We start from the raw sequence: 8,037 nt of genomic DNA, 5'->3' as shown, positions 1-8,037 counted from the left end.
CAGTCAGCACAAAGAGCTCAAAGGAAGGACCTGAACAACAAGATTCATTTGCCTGCTCCCTTGTGGTGGTGTTGCCCACACTGGAGCCGTGGTAGGTTACTGAAGGAAAAGGATCTCTGGGAAATGCAAAGGGTAATTGTGTAGTGGCAAGGAGAGATGAGCAAACCCATGGAGGAGAGTGACTTATGCAGAATGGAGTGAATCTTGCTCCTGTAGAATGCGGTGACTACAGACGTCTCTGTGTACCAGCCCACACCTCATATCAAGCACCAATGGGAACCACCTTGGGTGTATGTTGGGTGCAACTCTACCTAGTTGCCAATTCCATCTGGATTGCAAGCACAGGGATTTAACTGCCATGGAAGTTAAACATATGCAAGAACTTCAGGATCAGACACACTGATTTTTCCTCTGCTACTATGAGCCTGTTGCACAAGAATCCAGTGCAGAGCACAGACCTCCACTTTTTCCTTAGGTCCTCTCCCATGTGGGGTGTTTCTGCCTTCCATGCATCTGCTCCAGGAGCTTTACCACCTCTGCAGCCAGTACAGAGATGAAGGCAACCCTGAAATGATTTAAATGTTAGACTGGCTGAACTGCCCCAAGAAATTGCCTCTTTCTCTCTTCCCTGACAGTACATGGAGTGTCCTCGTGCAGCAGCACAATTTGGGTGCCAAAAACAGCATAACCAGGTCCCCGTGGGGTGTGCTGACCCATGCAGGATGGCATGCAGGGCAGGCTGCTGCGCAGCACTCAGCTCCCACTCCCATTCCCAGCTCAGGTATTTTACATCCATCTGATTCCCTTCATCATTAACTTTTTTTTAAAAGACTCTACTATTGGTGACTCCACAAAGGTCTTTGCAACATAATGAGAACTTTTCTAATGACTCAGAGATTTCTAAATTAAATGTAAAATGTTTGTTGCAGAGATGCACAGCCATACATTATGCATTACTGTTTTAATACAATAATGTAATTCTGGTAGAAATTATCCATGTGAGCTGCAATCAGTTTTAGCTACTACTCTTTGCATGCTTCACAATCTGGTCATTCAGCTGTGGAAAGTGCTTTTACTTGATTACTTATACTGTTGATAATCAATGTGGCTTTTGGCAGTGCCAGGATGTTATTTCACTCCCTGAAATTGCCAACACTATTTGTGGAGGGACCAGGCATAGCTGTGAATGCTCTGCCAAACCCCTGTGGCTTCACTCAACACCAAGGAATGCACAGACTCCAGCACACTCTTGAAGACTTGTTTTAGCAGAGTGGGTTTTCATGGGTTTCCACCAGCCCACCTCTCACGGTCCGGCAAACAGCATCATCCTCACTCTGGCTCCTGAATCACCCCGTGCAATGGCCCATGGCTATGGCCCCACTGGACTGGTGGAAATCACCATTTTTATAATGCACCCCCAAAATCCTGTACTCCCTTTGCTGGGTGGCCTTCAACAGTCACCCGTGTCATGTGGGGTTTGCTTTGTGCCAAGGCAGCAATGGGATGGTGGAGGTTTGCACTGTGCAGGACTGGAAAAAAAAAAAAAAAGAACAATATTTGATATGATAAGAAAAAATCTCAAAGGGGAGAGATGCTGAAATAATAAGTTCACAGTAGGGATGTGAAGAACTGGAGAGCATATATTCCCTGTGACTACATTTTGGTGGTTATTATACTACTATCTTTCTTCCTGAGTTTTGTCAGCCTGTGTTTCTGTATCAGAGAAGGATGCCTAAAATAACTGTGAGCTTAAATGTTGAGATAACCCCAGGGGCTCATACATTCCTGCATGCTTTGCCAAGCAAAGTGGGGTCCCCTCCACAGGCAGGACAGCAATGCCTCTCACACTCCTCACAGGAGCCCTTGTTGTTCACACCACCATGGCATGGGGCAACTCCAGCACAGGGACCAGCAGCCTGACGGAAACGCCTGTTCCAGCCCCCAGGGAGCTTGCAGACCTGTAGGTTGTAGCCCACAGACGAAAGGGTCCCCACACTGACCCCTGGTGCCATCCTACTCTCAGAATCCCTCTGATGTTAACTTGAGGAGTCAACCACGTAGGTGAGAGGGAAGGCTGGCAGTTGGCCACCACTGCCTGTAGCATAAGGGCATACAAATCAGTGCGAGGGCTGGCCCTCATAGCTACCAGCTCTAGCTGTGTTGGGCTGATTTATTTCACATGGGAGCAGCAGTAGCAGTTTACGCCTCCTCGTGCAGATTACAAGATAAATCTGGCTTTCAATGAGACCCACTGGTGACTGACACTGACAGAGCTTTTAAATCACCGCAGCTGCCTGGATATAGCCATGGGGCAGATTTGGCCCTGCAGGTCAGCTCTTTTTCTGGCTGGTGTAAATCAGCACAGCTTGGATTGAGATGTGGTGTCAGGTTTGAGCGCCACTCTCATTTTTACTTAAGTGTCTGTATGGTAATTCCAGCTCAGAGGGACACCTGAGGGCTGCAGCCCTTCTCTGCTTGAACTGCCAGCTTTTCCCATGCTAGGAACTACCTTTTACGGTGAAAGCTTTAAGTATTGACTAGAAGTCTCTTGGGGGTGCCACGTGGATGCTCCTTTTAAGACCCACTTCACACTGCCAAGGTCCATCCATACAAAGATAAATATCCTCCTCATCACTAATTTCAATTACTTGTATGCTCTAAAAACTTTCGCGCTGACTGTCTATACAGGCAGATTGCCAACTGGTAGAAGCTGGCTTGGTCTCCGTGAAATTGCCAACACTGCTCCTGGAGATAATCTGGTCTTGCCTGGATAAATTCTTCAGCATTAAGGTAGTGAGAACATCCAAACAGGAGATAAAAGTCCTCTCTGTGCTCTGACAGGCACCGATCCCTTCTGACACATGTCCCACTGCCATTAACAAGTTTGGTGTTGCTGCCAGCAGTGCGTTGCCATCGCAGCCAGGGATTATCCTTGTGCTCTTGTTGGTGGGACTGATTTCACCTTGTCATGAGCTTGCACCCAGAGCAGGATCAGACCTGCAGAGTGGGCAAGGGCACTTGCCTGCTCCATCTGTGGAGCTGATCCTTGGCCAAGCACTGCTGTGACACTGGGAGCATAAGCATGTGTGAATGTATCCTCTATCAGCATCATACCCAGACTGTAAGGTCATTTCTAGACAAGTTTTATCTGGACAAATTACACTATAGATGAAATAACCACACCAAAGTACAGTATGTTATAAAAACAACATCCTTTTGAAATTAATTGTGCTTTGCTTTTCTTAGCTTTTAGCATGGTCCAGGACACATCAGACTGTGTGGCAATGGTCCATGATCTGGGCCAGAGGAGGACAAAGCAAAACACCAACTCATTCCTCTGCCACTTGCAGCTGCTCCTTGTTGTGTCGAGAGCCTGATGGAGCCCTGGCTGGGCTCCCTCTGTTCATATTTCCATTTCTGCATGTTTCGCGTGGCTGATCGGTGGCCACAATTTTCAGTTCCATGCAGTGATGATTCAGTGTGAGTTACCCAGGGAAAGGTACGGGTTTGCTATGCCACTTGGTATCCACCCTCTTCCCAGCCTGCCACCAGCCTGTCAGAACGTATGTTTGGCTGTGGTGTGGACATACATCATGGGTGGAGTCATCATAGATGGTCAGTAAAGTCATCGCTAGTAAAATGGGTCCATGTAATTCTGAAGACATGTCATGAAACCCAAGACAAATAGACAGTAAGGGTGATATTTTTCATAGCTTCTATACATCTTCATGAAACAAAAGCTAAAGCCAAATAATGTTGTTGTTTGTTCTTGGCAAATTGCTCAGAGAGGCTGGCGATACTGAGTGCCTATACAAATATCCTGTGGGTTTGGGGTGTGTGAAGGTAGTTATTTATTTAGCCTTCATTCTGAGGAATTCATTTTGCCATACTTTAGATAAACATCCATTCAAAGCAGAATTTTTTATGATTGCAAATTATCTTTGTGGCTTACATGACCATCCTGATTAGGCCCCTGAGGACAGAGCATCAGCTGGTGCAACAGGACATCATGCCACTGATGAGCCTTGTGGCAATTAGAGCTACTTGCAAATTCATCTCTTCATGTAGCTTAGTAGCTAGATGGCACTGAAGGTATTTTGTGGCATCTACTCTCTCAGGTATGGCAAAGAGATGACTAATTTGCCTGTGAGTGGTAAATAATTGTGGAAATTAGTATTATTCATTTTTAGTGCTGTTGGACCAAATTCTGTCTGCTACTATCACTCATGTAGGTGTTGTGACTACAATAACATCTCAATGTGATAAGCAATTCAGACTATCCAGCCTGTCACATCCCAGCTCCATAGGCACTCGGTGGAAGAACTGGTGCTAACACATGTTAGTCACCTACTGCAGATGGTCTGAAGACAGCTAGAGACTCCACGTCAATATTGAGATACGGCAAACATGAGACGTGGAGCAATTTAAGAGGAGAAAAAGAGAAGATTGAAAAAGGCTGAGGGGAGAAGACATTGCCATTTCTGGGACTGTTTATAATTTGTGACTGACTTGGCACAGGGCTTTCATTCCTCACCGCAGAGGGGAGGTGCCAAACTTGGGAGCAGCTCTGGATTTCAGAGTCTCATGATTTCATCTCCTTGGCTGCTGGTACAGAACCTTGGTGCTCCAGGACCCTTATTTATTTTATGAGTCAGGCAGAAAGTTCTCAGTCACAATCACAAAATCATTACAGCTCAAACAATATGTTCAGTGATTCAAGACCATTTCTCACCCATGTTAGTGCTTCCTGTGCTGCTCCACTGACTCCACCACAGTTCTCTGAAGAGTTTCTCCAGCTTCAGAATTACCTTTTGGCACGGCTTCTGGCAAATGAAAATAGCTTCACTAATAATTTTATTTCCAGTTTGTTTCAATTATGCTTCCTTTCCAGTGGGAGTTAAGTGGTTGTTTTGGTCTCACTGGTTTGAGGCACGTAAAACTTGTATATAAGTTTGTGTATTAGAGGACTCTGCAGAGAAAAAGAGGAGTCATTGCCAACCAGTCTAGCACTGATTTGGGGAAGGAAAACTCACCCCAGCACCAGCACCACTGGGAGGCTGCAGGTCTCTGCATTAACATGTGTTGCTGCTTGGGGACCAGGCTGCAGTGCAGGTGGCTGAGGGGCTGCTGGGGTCCACCAGAGCAGCTCCTTGCTGTGTCTATGATGTCCCTTGCAATCACACCCCATGGCAAAACCCTGTACAAATGGCAAGTGCAACTAATGGGATATTTAGAAATGAGGTTTACCTCTGTTTCAGCCCAGACTGAGCTTTTTGGAGAGTACTTTAATCCCCGACCTGAGATCCCATTTCCCCCTCAGATGGGCAACTGGAGAGACTGTGGTGGGAGGAGGGAACAGGATTGCCTTTTCTTGATACCCTGCTGATTTGGAGAATATTTCAGAGCTACCTCAGTGGATCCAGCTGTCTGACAGGAGATCCTTCTGACCTACTTGGCTGTGCAGAGGAATAGCAGGAAGTAGGAAAAGGGTTAGATTGCTGCATAAAAGGAGCTGTGTATCTGGTTGACCTAATTTTGGTCTTTATTGCACTTTTTTATCTCCACTGGCTTCAGCAAAGGAATGCTGATTTGCACCAGAAGAAGCTGACCCAATTTCCATGACCTGCTGTCACCATGTACTGGGGCAGTGATGACTTTGCTATAATCCTCTGTCCCATTTTCCCTTAGTTCAGGTTTCTGCAGGAGCACAGAACCGCAGAAGCATGACAGATGCAAATGCGCATGCAGCCAAGCTGGGATGTGGGGCAGCAGGGCAGACACTTTGCAGATCGGTTGCTGTCACCCAAGTTTTCCTATCCTTAAAAATTCAGAGAGTCAGACCATAGCGAGAAACCCCTTCTCAGGGCTGCAAGTTAGCGCAAGTGTGGGCTTGGCTTGGATGGAGGATGCCCAGCCCCAGCTCACTGTAGCTCCATCCCCTCCCAGGACCCCACACCACCACCCCAGCTGGCGGTCCAGATACGATGCTGTATCTCCATGATGGTTAAGGACCGAGAGACATGAACATCCCCATATACAGGAATTACGTCCCCTCCCTCCTCCTGCACAGCAGCTTTGAAACCCTGTGAGAGCTGCATCAGAGGAGACTTGGTATTGAAGTTTGTTAATTAATATGCTACAGTTAACTGAAAGCTTTCTTCAGATCAAGTGAAATGGCTCCTTACCTTTTGCTGTGATTGAAGGAAGAGAAGACATTGCCGGTGGGTGCTGGCAGCATGGCAAGGATGAGCATGACAGAGCAGGCATCACTTTCAGCAGTGGCTGGTCACGAACTGCCCCTTCTGTAGTTGCATATAAACCATAGGAGATGAACCAGTACTGCTCAGATGTTGCTAATATCATCAGGCATCCTCTGATAAATGGGCAGGAGGGATCCAGCTAGAGCAGGGGCTAATTCTTTGGGACAGTTTCCTATGACTTTCAGTGAATAGCAGCATGAGGCTCCCAGTGGGCACTGTCGAGCAGCAGCAAAACCAGGAACATCTCCTGGCCCTTGCTTTTATCTAAAAACTGCCTAGTCAGACTGGTTAATTCAGGTTGGGTTCTTTGGATGCACTTGAATGAAAACACCTGTGAAAAATATTTGAGAGAGATAAACATGCCTTATTTTTGACTGTTAAAAATTTGAAACAGAGGCAATCCCAATAAAACAGAAAACAAAATTCTTGAAAGAAGGCATTCCAAGTAACTGGAAAAAATAAACAAGAAGCATTAAAAGCTGCTAGTTTTTCACTGCTCCACGACAGTCCTGGTTCTCCCCTTTTGAGTGCCCTCAGCCTCTCAGTCAGCTCCACAAACAGAAATCAGAAATCACCTAGTCTCAGCATAATTCCTTGTGTCAGTTTGGCCTTGGCTGGGATGACCAAGCAAGAACACAGGATCTGATGTTTCCTGATTAAACGGAGGCTTAGCTGTCTCAGGGTCATCAAGGGCTGACCAAGCTGGGCTGTCAGGGGTGAGGTTTCTGGCTTGGACAGCCTAGTCTTACAACTCCTTGTGTTGGTCTTGGTTTACAAACCTGGTGAGCTTCATTGTCTGCATTTTACATGGTTGGTCTGATCTCCAGCTGGAGATGTGACCACTCACAAACTAACTTGGAGCACAGTTTGGTGCCAGTCCAGCATGCTTCTCTCTGGCCATAAGACATTCCGCTGTGTACATGCAGGTCTCACAAGTACCTCGGGTCAGATCATCCTGCTTCCAGGACATATATGCCCAGTTTTAGAGGTCTAAGTGTGGGAGGAGAAATCCACTCCTCAACTGCTTCAAAACAGCCTGAAACCATCTCCATTTGCCCATTGCAGAAACACAGAAAAATGCAGAACTGTTGTCAGTGCTATCAAGATTCAGGTATAAAGAAAAAATCAGGCAAGGAACAAGAAATTCCTCTGTTTTCTGAGGCCCACACTTCAAGGAGGAAACCAAGCAGGCTTACGAGGGGCAGAGGAGTGGATGCTGCAGTGCAGCAATACTGGCTTACAAGATGTCCCTGTATTTCCCATCCACCTCCACTTCTTCTGGTTGACAAAGGTAGAGTTTTAAGTGTTTTGTCTAATACAGCTATGCAATGACAGCCTGGGGACCTTAAAATGCTGCTGTCCCCTGAAGAAACCCTGAGGAGTGCAGGAAACCGCACTCACACTGATCCCTTGAGGGGACAGCGATAAAATTAAGATTTAACAACAGCCCTTAATTGCTGGGTTTCTGCTCAACCCTGCCATTGGGGGTGAACATAAACAAAGGGAATTTCTGTCCTCCACACCTTGCCCAAATAAAACAGTCACTGGGGCTGGGCATACGCTGAGATTAGATTGCAGGAGTTTATTACTGCTGGCAGCAGCCTCACCAGCCCTGGAGTCCGTAAGAGCCCTAAAATATCTGCTTGGGGTTTCTGGAGCAGCTATGCATCCTTTTGGGGTTGGGTGCATTTTATGGCTATAATCAGATGCCTCCATTACTCATTTCTGCTCTTTCTACCCAAAATGTCTGACAAGTTCTGCTACAGGCAATATGTAA

General features: G+C 46.5%; 1 long non-coding RNA gene across 1 annotated transcript; it reads right to left on the bottom strand.

Moving 5' to 3' along the window:
* Window positions 1–2,382: 2,382 nt before the first annotated feature.
* On the bottom strand, window positions 2,383–6,632 carry LOC133268201 (uncharacterized). Its single transcript, XR_009742988.1, has 2 exons — window positions 6,186–6,632; window positions 2,383–4,144 (listed from the first exon to the last, which is right to left on the bottom strand). It is a non-coding gene; the product is annotated as an uncharacterized LOC133268201 (long non-coding RNA).
* Between the last annotated feature and the right edge of the window lie 1,405 nt (window positions 6,633–8,037).

This window comes from Pezoporus flaviventris, unplaced genomic scaffold, assembly GCF_033815535.1.
Source record: "Pezoporus flaviventris isolate CSIRO_AGI_PZ_B2104156 unplaced genomic scaffold, CSIRO_AGI_Pfla_v1 ptg000013l, whole genome shotgun sequence".
NCBI classification, from domain to species: Eukaryota; Metazoa; Chordata; class Aves; order Psittaciformes; family Psittacidae; genus Pezoporus; species Pezoporus flaviventris.
Note: the sequence above shows the minus strand (reverse complement) of the source record. Positions and strands in the feature narration are given on the sequence as shown.